The sequence below is a fragment of the Cyprinodon tularosa genome, unplaced genomic scaffold (assembly GCF_016077235.1).
Source record: "Cyprinodon tularosa strain WSP-4 unplaced genomic scaffold, ASM1607723v1 ctg51, whole genome shotgun sequence".
Classification (NCBI taxonomy): Eukaryota; Metazoa; Chordata; class Actinopteri; order Cyprinodontiformes; family Cyprinodontidae; genus Cyprinodon; species Cyprinodon tularosa.
The window spans coordinates 4233176-4251114 of NW_024039241.1; the positions used below are offsets into that span (position 1 = coordinate 4233176).

The following is a 17939-nucleotide window of genomic DNA, read 5'->3' on the forward strand; positions in this document are numbered from 1 at the left end:
TATGGTTTAGCTCCACACTAGGGCTGAAATGGCAATATCACTGCCATGTAACCCAAATTTCCAAGCCAAAGACCCTTTTGCTCACTTATCTCATCTAGGTCTTGATTAATTGTTGGGTGTTTATCAGATTAGCCCAAAAAGAACACTGCAATGTTCAATTGAAATAGTCACCAGGGAAAGGGTGACACTTAATTCACTGCTTCTCCAGGATAGTCATTCAAATTAATGGCTTAGAATTTTATAATATATCAACTGGGACCTCTTTACCAGGCATTACCTAGAAAGATCCATATCATCATTGCATGTAAATTGTGCAAATGCAGCAGATGATTCTTAAACTGTGCTGTGACACCTAAGGTACAAATTAACAGCAATGAGATCCCCGCACTTGAGCTCTGATTGGGCCTTTTCCAACAGCTCTCCTAATTTTGAAATGCAAAACGAAAATAGTGATAATGTGTCAGCTGTGTATCTTTACACAAAAGTATAGGAAAATGCTAATTGGTATTAGAATATCTTATTTTTCTAGCAATACTATTAAAACAAGGAAGTGGACAAGATGAAAGAAATACTGAACTGGATTCAGTCATAAAAGTACTTTTTTAAAGTTTTCATAGGCCCTGAACATTTCTGTTTTTTTTTAGTTTTACAACAACCAACTACAGTATAGAGTTTTTATTTATTACTATTAGTTTATCCTGTTAATTAAAGTTCTGAACAACACGTGTAGTTTTGAACACTTCTTTTCCTAACAAGGACAAAAAAAAGCATTCCATTTATTTAATCTGCTACAATTCTGAAGAATACCTACATAACAAAACAAAAAATGTCTTGCATTCATACTCATTGTCTTTGCTTTAATCGGTACCAGGTCCCTAGGGTAGCTGTCTAAGCAGAATCTTCTAGACATCCCTCACCTCAGACACGTCTTACAACTCCTCTTGGAAAAGCCTGAGGTGCTCCCATGCCTGCTGAGAAACACCTTGTTCATCCTCTAGGCTTTATCTCAGTGGAAGTTCTTGGAACACCTCATGTGGGAGGCGTCTCGGGGCCTCAAAAAAAAGGTGTCTGAGTCTCCTCAGCTGGCTCCTCTTGATGTTTAGGAGAACCAGCTCTACTCTCCCAAAAAAGAAAAAAAATATATAATTTAAAGTTTTATTACAACCCTAATAACCCCCCCACCCCCCACCACCCCCCGAATAATTATATATATATTTAAAAAAACTCTTCCTCACCCATAATGGTCGGTCTTTCCCCCTTTTTTCCTCCAAGCTCGGGTCCTCTACCAGAGGCCTGGGAACTTGTGGGTTCTGTGCAGTATCTTTGCTGTTCCTAGAACTGCACTCTTCTGGACTGAGATGTCTGATGTATTTCCAGAGATATGCTGTAACCATTCCTCAAGTTTGGGGGCTCACTGCCCCGAGTGCCCCAATCACCATGGGTACCACTGATGCCTTGACTTTCCAGGTTTTTTATCCAGCTCTTCTCTGAGCCCCTGGTATTTCTCTAGTTTTTCATGTTCTCTCTTCCTGATGTTGCAGTCACTCGGTATTGCTATGTCAACCACAATGGCTTTCCTCTGCTTTTTGTCCACCACCACAATGTCCTGAGATATATATAGAAAGTAAAAGAGAACACCCTTCAATTAATAATAATAATGGAATATGGTGTTATCTTTGTGACTCATTAAGTGACATATATTACATCTTGTTCACTCTTAAGGTCCCATGAATTAAAAGGGAAAATTATAAATGTTTTGGTTTTTAGAAAACAATTTATATGTATGAATATCATGGTTTAATAATACCCAAAGAAAAACTCACAGAAAGGTACAAGAGATTATGCTTTGGCAAGGGTGCAATAGAAGAATCCAGCTGTGAAACACAAGAGCCAGGGAGCTTATATTTTGTTTGGAGAAAGGAGGGATGACAGCTATGTTTACATGGATAGATGACTCAAAAAATTCTGATCAAATTTGGAAAAAAAAGACACTGTAATCCAACTGAGAGGTTTGATTTATGTTGACTGACAATCTGATTGCCATGCATGTAAATGCTTAACACAATGAACTAATTGTGATGGAGGCAAACTTACCTGGGTACTTGTGTGCACCCCGTGGCAACGTGATGTATTTCTAAAGTGGCTAGTTGCTCTCGCCAAATGTTATCAGAATTTTCATTCTTTCAAATTGCATTCTAATTTTCATGCCACTTTTTTATTTTGATCACTCATTTTATTTCTGATTACTTATGTCCATGTAAACTTTTACAGTCTGATTATTTTTTGTTTTTCAATCTGAATACATTTTAATCTTTTTTGGAGATTTTGTGAATGTAAACATAGCTATTGGATGCTTTTGAGTTAATGAAGGAAGAATTTAGAGCAACCAAGGAAAGCAGGGATACATAGGGGAGAGAAATAATTACCAAAAATGGAGTTCAACTGTGAATTAAAAAAAGAAGAAAAACACAGGAAAATGACAGGAAAGCAGAGATTTAAAGTAAAAAAGTAAAAAGTATGAAGAAAAGAAAAAACAAGAATATACTAAGAATCAAAACACAAAGAAACAACAGCATGAAGAAAACAAAAGTCGGTTTTGATCCCGTGTACATTTTACTGTTAAAAAACAATTTTATGCTATGGTAAACCGACACTTGTCGAGCACTAGGGCCAAGCGGAAAACTGCTGCACAAACTGAAGCTCATTTTACAAATACCTGATGCGCCCCTGAATAGGGTCTTTTATTGAATGGTCACTGCACTGCTGAAGTCCTACGCGATACTGTAATTAAAACTGTAGGGTCTCAAGCCTTTATCTCTGCTTTCTGGTACTTTTTGAAGTTTTTAGATATCTTAAACAGTCCAGGGGTTACGGTCTTAGAGAGAAACGTGGATCTGTAAAAGACATTTTTTTCTCTTGGGTCATGTAATCTAGAAGGGTTGTTATGAATTGGTGTAATGTAAGTGTATGTGTTTGGTTATTAGACTTGCAGCCAGAATGTCTGAAAAAAAGAGACATAAGTGACCTCTTTAAAAGTCAAAGTATAAGTTACATTTTAAAGAACTGTACAACACCCCACCTAAAACACCTTCACTGGCTCCATAAAGCCAGAGATTGACTTTAAGCTCCTCCTGCGCCATATAAAGCTTTCTATAACCTTGCAAAGTATTTTTGTTTTATTGAAAGATCTGATAAATCAAATATATTATTATTAATTATTATCATTATCATAAAAAAATAAAACAAATATAATCAATGTGATTTTATATATCTGAACTCGTAATAATTCTAAAACTATGTGTTTTTAATGTACATTGATTGTTGCACCTCAAATAGTCCAATTGTTCACATCAAGCATCTACATATTTGGTCAGAAGAGGGACAGCAGAGATGCAAGAGAAAGTGGAGGAAACAAACACAGAAAAACTACTAGAAAACACACTGAAATTACATGAAACAGTTATATTAAAAAATTCATGACCCCTCATTTCCTCTCATTTATGCATATTTGATTGATGGCAGAGGAAAGGGAGATCCATCACAAGGTGGGAAAACACAGACGATCAGGTTGTTTATATTTCAACACGGAGCATAAAGGGCAACAGTTAGCACATTGTTCCTGTTATTTATTCCAATCTGGATTTCTTTTTCACCTGTAATTGATTCAGCAGTGCCCCCCTACAGTCGATGTCAGACACATGACAATGTAGCCTGTGATAAGAACCAGCTCTGCTGCCAAATAATCCTTTATTTCATTTAATCACTGCATGTGTTGGTCTTTTAGCTCTGAAGGAACCATATTAACTGTTCTTCATCTGTCTCGATGGAAGACTAATGTAGACAGTCATTGTTTTGCTGCCTTGGAATTCACAACAAAAAAAGTCCATCTTATTTGAGGTGAAGCATAGCCAATTGTAGCAGTGTGTCATGCCTCAGGAAAATGCTGCAAAGAAGAAAATCACATTCCACAGTTGTGTTTGAGGGGGAGTCTGAAAAGAATGAAAATGCTAGACATATAGGTGCCGGGGCTGTTGGGCCTTCTAGATGTAATCAAACAGGTGAACAGGTTGCTCCACAGATGGGTGATCCAGAGAATCCTCCTATTTATTTCTCCGCTACAGACGGTCTCTTTCACTGTGTGCAGGTGATGACGGCATGGTGTCTCTGTCTTACACACACTACTGAACTCTAAGGCTTTTGTCTCTCTTGTCTGATATCGGTTTAAGAGGCATTTGTTGTGTGCACTTGTCTAATGCTTCAATCTGTCTGGTGGAGTAGCAGGCCTATTTCTATCAAAGCAGATGATGTGTATTTTGGAAGAAATTGAGCTTAGCCAAACAAATAAAAGAAATATAGTTAAGACAGAAATATTCAACCTAATTATTTCATTGTAGCGATATAAGTGAAAGATGTCCATAAATGCTGATACCTATGGCCCGACTAAAAAAGAAAAACCTGTATTAATTATTTCTAAAGAGTTGATGTAACTTGAATATTGTTAACATATGATATGTGCATGTCCTAACTCTGTAGTTATGGGACTTTTAAAAAATATACTTTATTTCACTGTCAGTCAGGTTTGCATTTTTTCTATCATTGCATTTCAACTTGTTTTTTTTCTTTTGGTGTCATGAAATAGTCTCAGTTTTGGTTTGAATCTCCTCTTTATTCCAGTGAATTCCACTCAATGATTAATATAAAAGGCTTTTACATGCAGAACAACTTTGTATGAGTAAAGGATTGTAAGAGTCACCAATGGCTGAAATATGTGTCAAGACCACTTTTAGCCATAAAAACTCAGACAGTTTTAATAACATTAATAAGTTAGGAATGTTGGATGACTTAGAACTCGCTATCTATAAAATATATACTTTCACCGACAAATACAACCTCACACATATTCTCTGTAATTCAAGTATCAGTAAACTCATCAAAAAGTCATGTATAAATGCTTCCTTGAAGAAAAAAAAAGGAATACTTACTGCAGCTATTTCAAACGTCAACACAGCAGGAACATCTGAACTAAATCCAATCTTTTCTGTAAGTCATGTCTGACTTTTTCATGTCATGTCAGATCTTTTCACATCCATTCACACCAACTTCTTTACAGCAGCAGCATCGCTGATTACTTATTAAGTGGTGGTTGTTAACAGCTGGGCCCTGTTTTTCATACCTTCCCATGATACTGTCAGATCCCATCATTCAAGAGATTAAAAGTAAGACGCTAGAATCTGCTATTATACTTTTTACCTCTGCCAAGGAGGTTATGTTTGGGGAGTGGCCGCCTCTGGTTAGGACATAGAGCTTAGAATCCTGAGGTTGGGAGTTCAAAACCCATTCCCACAGACTGTCACTCTGGCTCTCTGAGCAAGACCCTTAACCCCCGATTGCTCCCTGGGGCCCCACGATGACAGCCCACTGTTCCCCAAAGGGATGGGTTAAATGCTGAGGTGCATTTCTCCAATGTGAGATCAATAGATACTTTTTTTTTTTTTTCGTTTTTAGGAGAGTTTGTGTGTCTGTGTCTCTGTGTACAAGATAATATGAAAAGTTATGGCCGGATTTTAGTGAAAGATTTATCTGAGATGTCCCTCATGCCAATCTATTAATATGGTGATGGTCCAAATCATAATCAGGATACAATATTTTTTAAAGGTGCTCTAACATTGTGAGATAGGGATATTGGATGGAACAAGCAGTTCTCCACTAAACTAGTGGGTGGTAGCAGTGACTATTGACAGCCTCAGCATCGGGCTCGAAAGGTCTCAAGGTCTTTATATGAAAACAAAAACACAAGAAAATGGAACATTGTTGGTTTGTTAGCAGGATCAATTAAAATCTTAGAAACGGATTTTATGGAAAAAAATTTATCTGAGGTGCGCCTCATGTCATTGAACAGTTATTTTAAATTTGTCAATGATCAAGATTATATTCTCTGTAGGTGTGAGTTACTATTTTGGGCAAAATTTACTGTGCTCTCCAAGTGTTGGCTTGTTTTTTTTTCAAAGCTTTATTTATCAGTTCCACTGATAGTGACATCCTTCATTTAATCTATAAACATTGTGCAACTGTGTGTCATCTACATTTTCCCGCTGCTTTTTGCTTCTAACACCTCAACCCTTCAGATCGTACCATCGCACAAGTAATTGTAAGATTTTAAGCGACCCTGCTAAAAAGGTCTGATTTGGGGAAAAAATCAGGACTGAGCATCAAAACTTGCTGTTTGAACAAAGCCTTAGCCTTATCCAGTTTCTATAATATAAAGCAATATAGTCTGAATGAATTCTAACTATGCCATGATTAATTAATCCTGCATTTTTTAGAAATGGTGAGTGAATGTATGTGGTGTTGAATTAATTAAATATTATATAAAACTTTAGGAAACTGTAAAGATTTTCCCAACCAATTCCTTAACAATTTTCTTGTTTTTTATTTCCTAGTTTTACACAAAGTGATGCCAGCATAGTGAGCACCGTAATGCGTGGCGCTTGGTTGGGGACCACCCCCATCTTAATGATGGTTCTGCTGGCTCAGGCCGAAGAAGCTCCTTTAGCCCCAGGTAAGATATTTGATGTTATTTTCAAACTGGCATGTCCTCTTATGAATAAAGTTCACTGTGTTCCATTTTCATGATTTGTCTGTGTCCATCAGTCTGTGTAATTGTGTGGTTATTGTATGTCTGACACCGATGATGACTGCGAATTATCATTTAACTTTTTTCTATAAATCAAAGTTCATATAGCTATATCACAAAAATACTATTATGAGTGTAATTTAGCTTAAAACGTGATGTACTACTGTTAACAATGACATATTTTGGAGGCCCAAACTGGTATCTTCATCCTCTTCAGTTTATCTATTTTTTTTTTTTTGTTTTGTTTTTTTCTGGCGGCAATACCTACATCAATAGCTGTGTCCCTTTTATGGACTCTATAGGAAAACCTTCTAAGGGTTCTTTTTGTTTTTTGTTTTTGTACAGTGACTTTCATTTGTCCTTCTGCCACAAATACTAGATTTATGAAGCCTATGATTCCTATTTACAAATTATTCAATTTTAGCCTTGAAAATCTACTGCTGCTTCATACTCGTGGATGCTATTTGGGTGTATTTTCTTTTTTGAGATTTCAAGGATTCTTTTATTGCCATACCATCTCACATTTTTATGGGTTTTTTTGTGAGAAATTTTGAATCATCTTCCAGTATAATAATTATAATATTTAAGAAAACTAGAGAAAGGGATGAAGCTGAATCAAGTGCAGCTTGAGTTCAGCAGTCCAACAGCTACATAGTAGAAAGGGTTTCTGAGCTTGGAGGTTTTGCTGTGGATGCTCCTCAGCCGTCTGCAGGAGGGGAGAGGCTGGAACACTCTGTGTGCAGGTTAGGTGGAGTCCTTCATGAGGCAGAGTACCCTCCCCCTGCAATTTGATGGGTAGAAATCCCAGATGGATGTAAGGGTACCCCCTTCAATCCTCTCTGCAGCTCTAACCACCCTCTACAGAGCCATCCTCACAACAGCTGTATTGTTGCTGTGCAACCCGGTGATACAGGTGCAAAGATCTATCTTTACCACACAGCAATAAAAGTTCATCAGGACTGAGCTCCCGAGCAGAGAATGTGAATGGAGCGGAGCACCACACAGTTCCCACTCCCCGCTCAGGAGGATGTTCGTTGCCACTGCCGCTCCGGTGAAATCACTACACGCTCGCTCAAATTTTCAGGAGATGTCATTTTCTGTCATTTTTCCTTCATATAATTATGCCAGGGCACTGGGATACACAGCATTTGATTTAATGATGTGACCGATACATGTGTATTGTTTTATTTAACTGGCTATTAAATTATCGCACTGTTTCCCAGCTGTGAATGTAACACCCCACTCCTTTCATATTGCCCCGAATTTCCTATTTAATTACTAATTTATTTTACTAGACTACATTAAAAAAGAACACTACGCATCCCATTGCAAATGAGATAACAGCATATAATGCATGTATGCCATCCATCCATCCATCCATCCATCCATCCATCCATCCATCCATCCATCCATCCATCCATCCATCCATCCATCCATCCATCCATCCATCCATCCATCCATCCATCCATCCATCCATCCATCCATCCATCCATTTTCTTCCGCTTATCGGGGGCCGATCCACACACACTTCTTCCAGCTGCGTGGGGGGGACCCCGTGGCCACAATAGACCAGCTCAGGGACATAGTCCCTCCAGCGTGTCCTGAGCCTTCCACGAGGCCTCCTCCCAATGGGACATGCCTGGAACACCTCCCGAGAGAGGCGACCAGGATGCATCTAAAACAGATGCCCGAGCCACCTCAGCTGGGTCCTTTCGACGTGTAGGAGCAACGATTCTACTCCAAGCTCCTCCTGGGTAACAGAGCTTCTCAGCCGAACTCGAAGGCACAGCCACCCTCTGAAGGAAACTAATTTCAGCCGCTTGTATTCGCAATCTTGTCCTTTCGGTCATTACACAGATCTCATGACCATAAGTGAGGGTGGGAACGTAGATCGATCGATAAATCGAAAGCTTTGCCCCCCCGACTTAGCTCCCTCTTCACCACGACAGTCCTATACAGCGACCGCATCACTGCCAACGCTGAACCGATTCCTCTATCAATCTCACGCTCCATCCATCTCTCACTCCATAAAAATACCCCGAAACTTTGAACTCCTCCACTTAAGACAAGGACTCTCCACCGAACTGAAGAGGTTAGTCCACCTTTCTCCGGTGGAGAACCATGGCCTTGGCTATATATATAATGTAATATAATGTATGCAGTCCATTTTCCAAAACATGCTCTTACCACAACGAGCACTTCCTGTAAACAATTCACATTGATGCAGAGGGTTTTGTCTCTGCACCATGGTACCTATTGTTCAACCTCCTCTCTTTATTTGGAGTAATCACAGTTTATTATGTGTCCCACTGCTGCTATGTTGTCTGCAAACAACTTCCTGCCTGGCTTGTGAGTTTAGCTAGATTACCATTCCCTGTAGTTTTAATGTTTTCCCATACTTGTTCTCTGTTCCAACGATCAATAAATCTATAATATTTGAAGCTTGGGAGATTGTTTTACAGTGCTATTGTCCTGTAAACTTGTACACAACTTTATCCCTGACCTGGTTTTCAGCTTTTAGATTTTTGTTTTGCAAAACTTATTTGTTTCAAAAGTGCAAGTCTACAGTCAGTCTCATAGAATGACATCCCAGCCCAAAAGGAGCTCGTACACCTGCTTAACCCTAACCCGTGACTTATTACAGATTCACATAAAATCTAGTAATTGGGGGCGTGCTTTGGTGGCTCAGTGGTTAGCGGATACGGCCTTAGTCCTCGACGCAGGTGACCCAGGTTTGAATCTGGCCTGTGGTCCTTTCCCGCATGTCTCTCCCCCTCTCACATACCCCCTTTCCTATCAGCCTACTGTCCATAAAAATGAGCCACTAGTGCAATTTAAATCTCCAAATAAAATAAAATAAATAAAATCTTCTAATTGGATATAGCATAAACTTAATTACTTCCAAACTTTTAATACGTGCAATCATTTAAATTAACTGCTTTGGCTTGAGATATATTTTATTTATATGTATTTTTCTCACTGTATTCTCATATTATTGGTAAACACAACATTATCTGAATTAGGAGAAATTCTTTGAACTGCTTGAAGATGGTGACACATTCTTTAAGGTTCATCTTACTAATTCTGGTGACATTACACTAAACGTCTATGGGTTATTCTTTTTTAATTCATTAGATCAAAATGCAAAATTTTTCCTATCAAATATTTTCAGATAACATTATATTGGTGTTCTTTCTTTACTTCATAAAATTATAGTTTTCACCTGCAGCTAATGAAATATTTTTTTGGTTTAAATATGCAGGAAACTCTCTTTATATGGCTGTTGACTTTGATTTGATGAGTCTAAATTACAACAAACTAAAATAGAAACTGAAATTAAAATATCTCTTGTTTATATGATAATTTATGTAGAATTGTTTTCCACTGTTAATTACCTATTATGATTTCAATGTCTTAGCATGACTCATAGCATTGCCTGATACCCTTTCCTTCAACCTGGATGAAATAAGAAAATGACCCACGCTGAGGACTAGATGCCGTTTGCATCTAGTCCTCATAGGGCATGGTGACGGGCCCCCACGGTCCTGCATAGAAGGGAGGCTTTCTTATTCTAGTATGTGTACTCTTTATATTACCTTTCACCTTTTATTCATTTTCTTTACATGGCATCCGTTCATGCCATCAACTCCTCCTTTTTCCTCTATTTTCTTCCCAGAATTATCTGCAAAGCAATTTATCTGTCAAATGCAAGGTGGTATGTTGCCTCATGTATTCAGATTAATAAGTATCCGTCTATATGTGTATGTGAATGCACTATAATTACTCTCAATAACATAATTAGCATCTAATGATTAGTAATCTCACTGGCATTGTTACACTATTGTCATCTAAATAGCAGTGGTTCCTCTAACAACACCATGCATATTCCTATATGATCAAATAAAGATATAAAAGATATTATTTTTTTTTCTTACTCAATCATATATTCTGAGAAAATTTAATTCCCCTGTCATTTCAGGTGTCAGATATTGTGTTAGAAAGAACATTCAAATTTTCCTCTCTTATGTGAACTGGTTGCATCCTGAAGCCGTTTGTTCATCCTTTGTGAAAATTCACACCAACCAAAGAACGCTGTCAGGTCTGAGGTGTGTACTATACTTACAGCATGTGTCATCATATTAAACAAGGAATTTCCTAAATACCTGGATTCAGAGGGCCTGGATAAAAAAATTAAAATAAGAAATAGAAATCTGTCTCCCATTTTCTGTTAGATAAAGACAAAAATGAAGGCTTCAGTTTGATATGTATCTTTTTGCATATGAATTGATTGACCTTTTCCTTAAGCAGATATATTTTATGCCCTACATTTGATTGCCTTTATTTGTTTTCTTCTATCAAAGTAATTGTATCCCTTTTTTTATTGTGGGGTTTTGGTGCACATAGCATTTTTTCTTATAATTATAAGTAATGTGCCATTTTCCTGAGTGCACACGCGCTTTCACTCACATTACTTTATTAGAATGTATATTTGTGATAGGTCATTCTTCAGTTAATAAAACATGATCAATACTCAAGCAGGAAGTTGTAATATCTCTTGCAGTATGTTTAGCTAATGATGGGAAACTCAGAATGGTTGACTGATGTGTGCGATGCTTCATTCAGTCATATCTGTTTTAGGGTACAAAGGATATCTTGAGCAGCTTCTGTGCTCCATCTATGTTTGTCGATAATGCAATTAAGTCTTGAGCAGATGGCAACATTTTGACAGCACTTAGAGCTTAATTTACAGCCACAAAACAAAGTGAATCTGAACTAGCTCTACTATAAGTAGTAAAGGCATGCCTTAATTTTTACATGTATTATGTTTATAAGACAGGCCTTTTATCCTGTTTTACAATGTTTAAAAGATGCATATATATTTAGTTTTATAAAAAGTTGTAACCAAAAATTCCCTTTCTTCTATATTACTACAATAAGTATATTATTTTTATTAGAGCCTCAGCAAACAGGGCCATTACCCCTTCCTCTGACATTTACTTTAGCTTTCGCCTACTTGTTAAGATGTGTAAACACCACGACTTAACTTTTTCTCTTCCCATAATGGGCAGAAGTCATCTTATAAGGAGATTAATTAATCTCTAGTTTTCTCTTTATTTTCTAACACTTTCCAGCATTTATTTAAAGATCTGTTTTTTCACCTCAGGTTCAGATTGGTATTCTCTTCTATTTTGTTCCGCAGGCTTCCCTGTATAAATAAAGCAGTTTAGCACTGTAAACAATAGAGTCTGTGTGAAGCTACCACTGTTGCTCCAATTTAAGAAAAAGAAACAAAAAAACAAAAAAAATTGTCCCTCTTCTCTGAGCCTATTTACTGTACCTGCCAAGATAACCACTGGAAAAGAATGGAAATCTAGATCAGTCATTTTTTTATTCAAATAAGTGCATTTGTTCTTGAATTGAGGAGGTAAGTCAGACGCTTTGACAATGAAACTAGTGAATTTACATTTAAAATAAGAAAAAAAAAACAATTGCAATGTCCTACTTCATGTGCATATTATACTCATTCCATTTGCAGATCATCTTACCTACTCAAATTAAGGGTAAATACACTTAATTTAAGAAATGTTGACTTATTTCTATATTGTTTTTGCAGTGTATTCCCAATCATTCTGCAGTCACTAAAAAATATCCAACTATAAGCAACAATTGTGTGAGATGTCAGCAGTCTCCAACCAACCTCACTCACCTGTGTTAGTCATGTCCAGACTTCTTTAATTTTCGGCACCAAGTATTTGACATCTGTGCTGTTTTTTTTTTTTTTTTGTTTTTTTTGTCTGTGTTAGGGAGGAAGGTGTTTCGGGGGTCTATAGTAGTTAGAATTTTACTGATATTTATATTCCATTACCTGTTAATCCAGAGACACTGGACTTGCAAGCTCACTAGGCTTTTTTATTTCCTATGTATAAAAAGATGACAATAATAAATTACAACCTTTCTTACAACAAACATCGAGTTTCCCAAATTGATATATAATACGGTTTTTGGCTTACATAAACATGCCTTTATGAGTTCATAATTATAGTTTGCACTTTCTTTTCAAAACCCAATCACATTCTGACAACAGTTGGATAGCACTTTCTGAGCGAGTGTATCTTCTACAAAATATATTGTTGCTTTCTGATGTCATAAAATCATCTCTTGCAGTTGATGATTTAAAAACTTCATAGATGTTATATTGTTTATTATTTGTAGCCACTTCCACTGTGTCAAAAAATTGAATGTTCATTGCATTGTCTCATAAAATATTATTTGTTTTTCTTAAATAATTTATGATTGTTCATTGTTGTACAATAGATATTCATCAACAACGGAGTTATATTGCTTTTTAAGTTGATTTTTTTTGACAGCTGGACTCCATAAAACAAGAACATCAATGATTTGTGTTTTATAGCATCATTTTAAAAGTTCATAATACCTTCTTTCTCCTAACGGAAATTATCCTCTGCATAAAGTTGGCGTCTCAGCTCATGTTTCACTGATGGTCCCTCTTCTTACCTTTCTATTAAGTATTCAGCTTGCATACTACCCTGAGGGTGATTAAATATGTGGTTAATACAGCACCATGAGAGTATTGAATTACACAAGAGCCACACTGACCTTTTTAAATTACAGAACCAATTGTGCAAGACGGCAGAGGAAGTTTATAACAGGTACTGCCAAGATCGAGCCGGGAGGAGAATGGATCTGCTGCTGCTGTCCTGCTGACGCTTTCCTTATTAGTGTTCTGCTCTATAAGCACCCTATTTGACACTCTGGCTTTCCTCCTATTGTCTTAGACTGTGGCTCATTTGAATGAATTTTTCGCCTCACTATATTTTGTGTACAAAAACCCATTAGGTTATTCTTATAGATGAGCTGACCACGCAACACCCACACACCAATATGACATTTAATTTCATTGTTGATGAGACTTGTATCATTCTTGACGCACAATGGAGCTTGACTCAATAAATCTTGATCAGAGGCCATTTTCTGAAATGCATCCTAGTAAGCATATTGGGTGTGCTGATATCTGAAGGTCGCCTCCATTCCCTGATTTAATTTAAAGCTGAAGCCAAAAAAAAATAAATAAAAAATGAAGCAGACTGCTTAGGCATCAAGCTCACAAGTCCATGGAGTCAATGCCATTTTTCAGAGATAGTTATAATCATCTTCAATCCCTAGCGAGAGAATTCAAAGCCTGCCTGGCATCAGTACAGCAATCTTTGCTTGGCAGAGGGCAGGAAAAGCTTTTTGCCAATGAAAAAGTCAAAATGAAATACCAGGGCATTTAATACTCAGTGCATGTCCCTCTCACTAACTTTCTGAAGTGATTCCCGGTTTCTTTGTACCGCACTTTGCAGAATGCCCGGGAATCATTTTTGGCAAAAGATACTCATTTCACCACTTTTGCACTTCTTTCTCTGGAGAGAATGTGATGTTATTGAGAAGGAGGGAAGATTGAAGACCTGGCCCATATGTAATGAAATTTTCGAGACAAAATGTTTTGTTTCGGTGGAACCATACAATTTAGTTACACCAGACGATCCATTAAGACACATTGAACAGCTCTGTCAAGAAGAGTCTTTTTTACCAGCCTCTGAGTATTGAATAGTTATTTATGAAAGTAAAACAGTCTTAATTTTTCTAAGCTTTAAAATTTACAAAATTTGTTTTATTTAGGACTTATTTTGCTTTGTCATAAGTGTGTTTATAAAGAAAAATAACTACATGATTTTGTTTGTTTGAAACAACATTAAGATCATGACTAGGGACAAAAATATTACAGGGCATATTAAGTCTCTTTGAACCTTTAACTTTTTTGGATTTAATAAAGGCAAACAATAGATTTGATTTTATCTGTATGATTGGCTCTTGTGAATAACTTGACGGTAACACCAAAAAAAAAAAAAAAGCAGCATCTGGAGGCCACATCTATAATTTCCAATATAATTTAATGTATTGAATTGGTTTTATGGCTTAAAGGTAAGTTGGCTTAGAGACTCTCTTAATGTGTCCTCTTTGGTGCACATGAGGCATTCTTCCTTGGACTACTCCAGGTTGCCCACAAAAATTTCCTCTTGCAGTGTCCTTAGTGTTTATGTGCATGTTTACAAGTACAGTGCCTTGCAAAGGCACCTATACAGTATATCTTAAACACAGATTTCAATGTGTTCTGTAGAGACTTTCTGAAATAAACCAATGCAAATTAAAGCAAAATTGGGAATTTAACCATCTTTTACTTCGATTACTACTAAATATATCTACCTGATTAACTCATCTAAAGAGTGATACCTTTGTCCATTCTAGTTGATTGTACATATGCCAGAGAGGTCAATGTTGGTTCCAGTTAGCCAAAGCATGACCTTCTGCCATATTCTCTCGTTGGCCTTAGGTGACCATAAAAAGAAGGTTTATTTCAACTTTTTTTCTTCAATATTGTCTTGCTTTTTGCTGCCCTTTCACAAAGGTATATAACTTATATTTCATGTCAAAATATTCTGTCAACCCAGCTAAGGTTCCCTGCAGCTCATACACCGTTAAAATAATTTTTTTTTGGCTCACAACATCTCTGACTAAAGTTCTTCTCACCAGCCTATTAGTTTAGATCAGCCTAGCAGTTATGTTGTATGGCTTTCTCTTGATAGGATTGCATTTATAACTTCTTTTATCTTTAAAGAATGAACTGAGGACTCTGTGAGGTATTAAAAGTTTTGGGGCTGTTGTTTTTATGTCTGAACAAATTCTGAAGATCCAATAATCTAGCTACAAGTAGTAAATGCTCAAAGCTGAGAACAACTCAGTGGTGTTGAAGGTGAACTGAATCAAAGCCACTAACCTTCTCAAAAGGCAGAATGTTGCTCTAGCTTGGATGATTGATGCTAGTGTTTTTCTTTTTGGATGATCAGATCACTGACTGATCCAAATTTTGACTTTGCTAGACAGGGCTAAGGCTAGCGGGGGAGTCGTACTCAGTCTGGGGGTCATGCACAGAAAAGCAGCCCTTTAGACAGAGGTTTCCAGAAGGGTTAGGTGAGAGCGAAATGCGGAATCCAGTCAACAGAATCAGTAACAAGAGGTACACTAACATACGCAACGTTCTCGAGAGAGAAAGAGGCATGCCCATGTCATGGCTTGGGTCTTACACGATTAACAAAAATATCCAGACAGGGTCAAAGGCAATAGACTTACTGTGTGGCAATGTAATAGGTCAATCTCCAAAGATCAGAAGACAAAAGAAACATCTGACAGGTAGGCAGGTGAAAACAGGAATGAGACAGGTCAAGATCAGGGGATCAAAGCAATGATGGAAGTTCTGCTGGCATGAATGACTTTCAAGAGGTTGGCAGTTACCCAATGGGAGAGTCAGGAGTATGTAATGCTACCCCCAGATGCAGTGACTCTTGTTGACCACTAAGACCTGATTATAGGTAACCACTGTTACGTCCACAAGGGCACAACATATTTGAGGACACAGAAAAAACTGAGGGTACAAAATAATTCATTTTATTTATTCTGTTGTTTAACTCTCTTTCAAAACTCTCTTTTCTCAAGACAGCTGTGGGGATGTTCTGTAAAAAAAAAAAAAAAAAAAAAAACAGAATTAAATATCCTCAGCTTCAGTGTCCAAGAAAATATCCTCAGCTTCAGTGTCCCCCCCCCCCCCCCCCCCCCCCCCCCCCCCAAAGTATTAACAGAAAGTTGGATCTGGTGAGCCGATCAAAAATAACAAAATGGTACCAACCCTATTCAGGGCCATAGAAGTCCCTACTAGTAACCGGACTACAGCAAAACATAGACTACGAAGAGAAATAAAGAATCGAAAACAGGACAACCGGTCCCACTAGGCCAAAATCACAACGAAAACAGCTTCCAAGCAAAGGTTAACAAAAATACCGCATAGCAGGTCGGAGGTGTCGGCTGCGGCCTACAGCAACTGGAGACAGGTGCACCTCGTCCGTGGTGGAGATGAATGAGCGAGAATAAGGGCAGGGCCGCGCCCAGATAAAAAATCCTTCCTATTTATAGGCGATCCAACAGCCACTAATTAACCAGGCCAAAATATTTACCAAAAAAAGTATCCAAAGACCAAAACATACTTAAAAAAAATCATTAAACTAAAATCAATATTAAACCATGTAGAAAGAAGAATTAACAAAATAATTATGTGCCCAAAGCACATAACACCACTAAGACCTGATTGCCAGGGCAACAATGGGAGCAGGGAGTGACATCATGGGACTTGACACAGCAGCTTCACGGGCAGGAACAGACATTGCAAATCAAATCATTACACATAATACACTTTGCTCAACCTTTTTCCTGACCTGTCTGACATGTCTGCGATTAAATTATGCACATGTTGATCACATGATTTTACTAGATATTGTATTAAATGATGCCATGGTATAGGGGTCTATATCTAAATGCCTGCCTTTACTATATTGGAATTATATTTTTAAAACATTTTGAAATAAAGCATAATTTTCCTTCCACTTAATACTTATGCACCAATTTGTGATTATTTTTCTACAGTAAATTAATTTTAAGGTTTTGATTTTAAATGTCAACAAGAAAGAACTTTAAGAAGCTGCAAGTTTGTGTTTAATATAACAAAGTTGGGTTAATGGATACATTTTTTTCCAACCAAAGGTTTAGATAAGGGTTTATTCCTACGGTATAAGTCAATCATATTTCAAATCCTGCACAGAATGAAGTACAATTAGCCTGTATAAGGCTAAATGTATTCGCTCACTGTTCCAAAAATATTGGAATCAGGTCTTCCAATCACTTATAAAATCAAGCATGTAAGCATAGAGACTGTTTTTATAAAGATTTGTGAAAGAATGGGTCACTTTCAGGAGCTCAGTGAACTCGATCAAAGAACTGTGATAGGACACCACATGTACAACAAATCTATTTATGAAATTTCCTTGCTCCTAAATGTTCTATAGTCTACTGTCAGCTGTATCATATGTTAATGGTCTGGAAAGGAATGCAACTTGGCTACAAAGTGGTAGACCACATAAACTGATGGAGCTGGGTCAGTTGATGCTAAAGCGCATAGTGCGAAGAGGTTGCCAGCAATACAAAGCATTGGATGCAGTGGTGTAAAGCACACCACCACTAGACTCCAGAGCAGTGGAGGCGCATTCTCTTTAGTGATAAATTGAGCTTATCCATCTGGAAATCTGATAAACTGGTCTGGGTTTGTCAGTTGCCAGGAGAACAGTTCTTTCTGACTGATTGTGCCAAGTGGACAATTTGGTGGAAGGCGGATTATGGTGTGGGGTTGTTCTTCGGG

At 37.4% G+C, this 17939-nt stretch overlaps 1 long non-coding RNA gene across 1 annotated transcript in view; it reads left to right on the top strand.

The window, feature by feature from the left end:
- Positions 1-17939, top strand: part of LOC119795369 — a 105380-nt gene that overhangs the window by 31485 nt on the left and 55956 nt on the right. The window contains exon 2 of the long non-coding RNA XR_005282319.1: positions 6441-6559. This is a non-coding gene — a long non-coding RNA (uncharacterized LOC119795369). The remainder of the gene's footprint in view (positions 1-6440; positions 6560-17939) is intronic.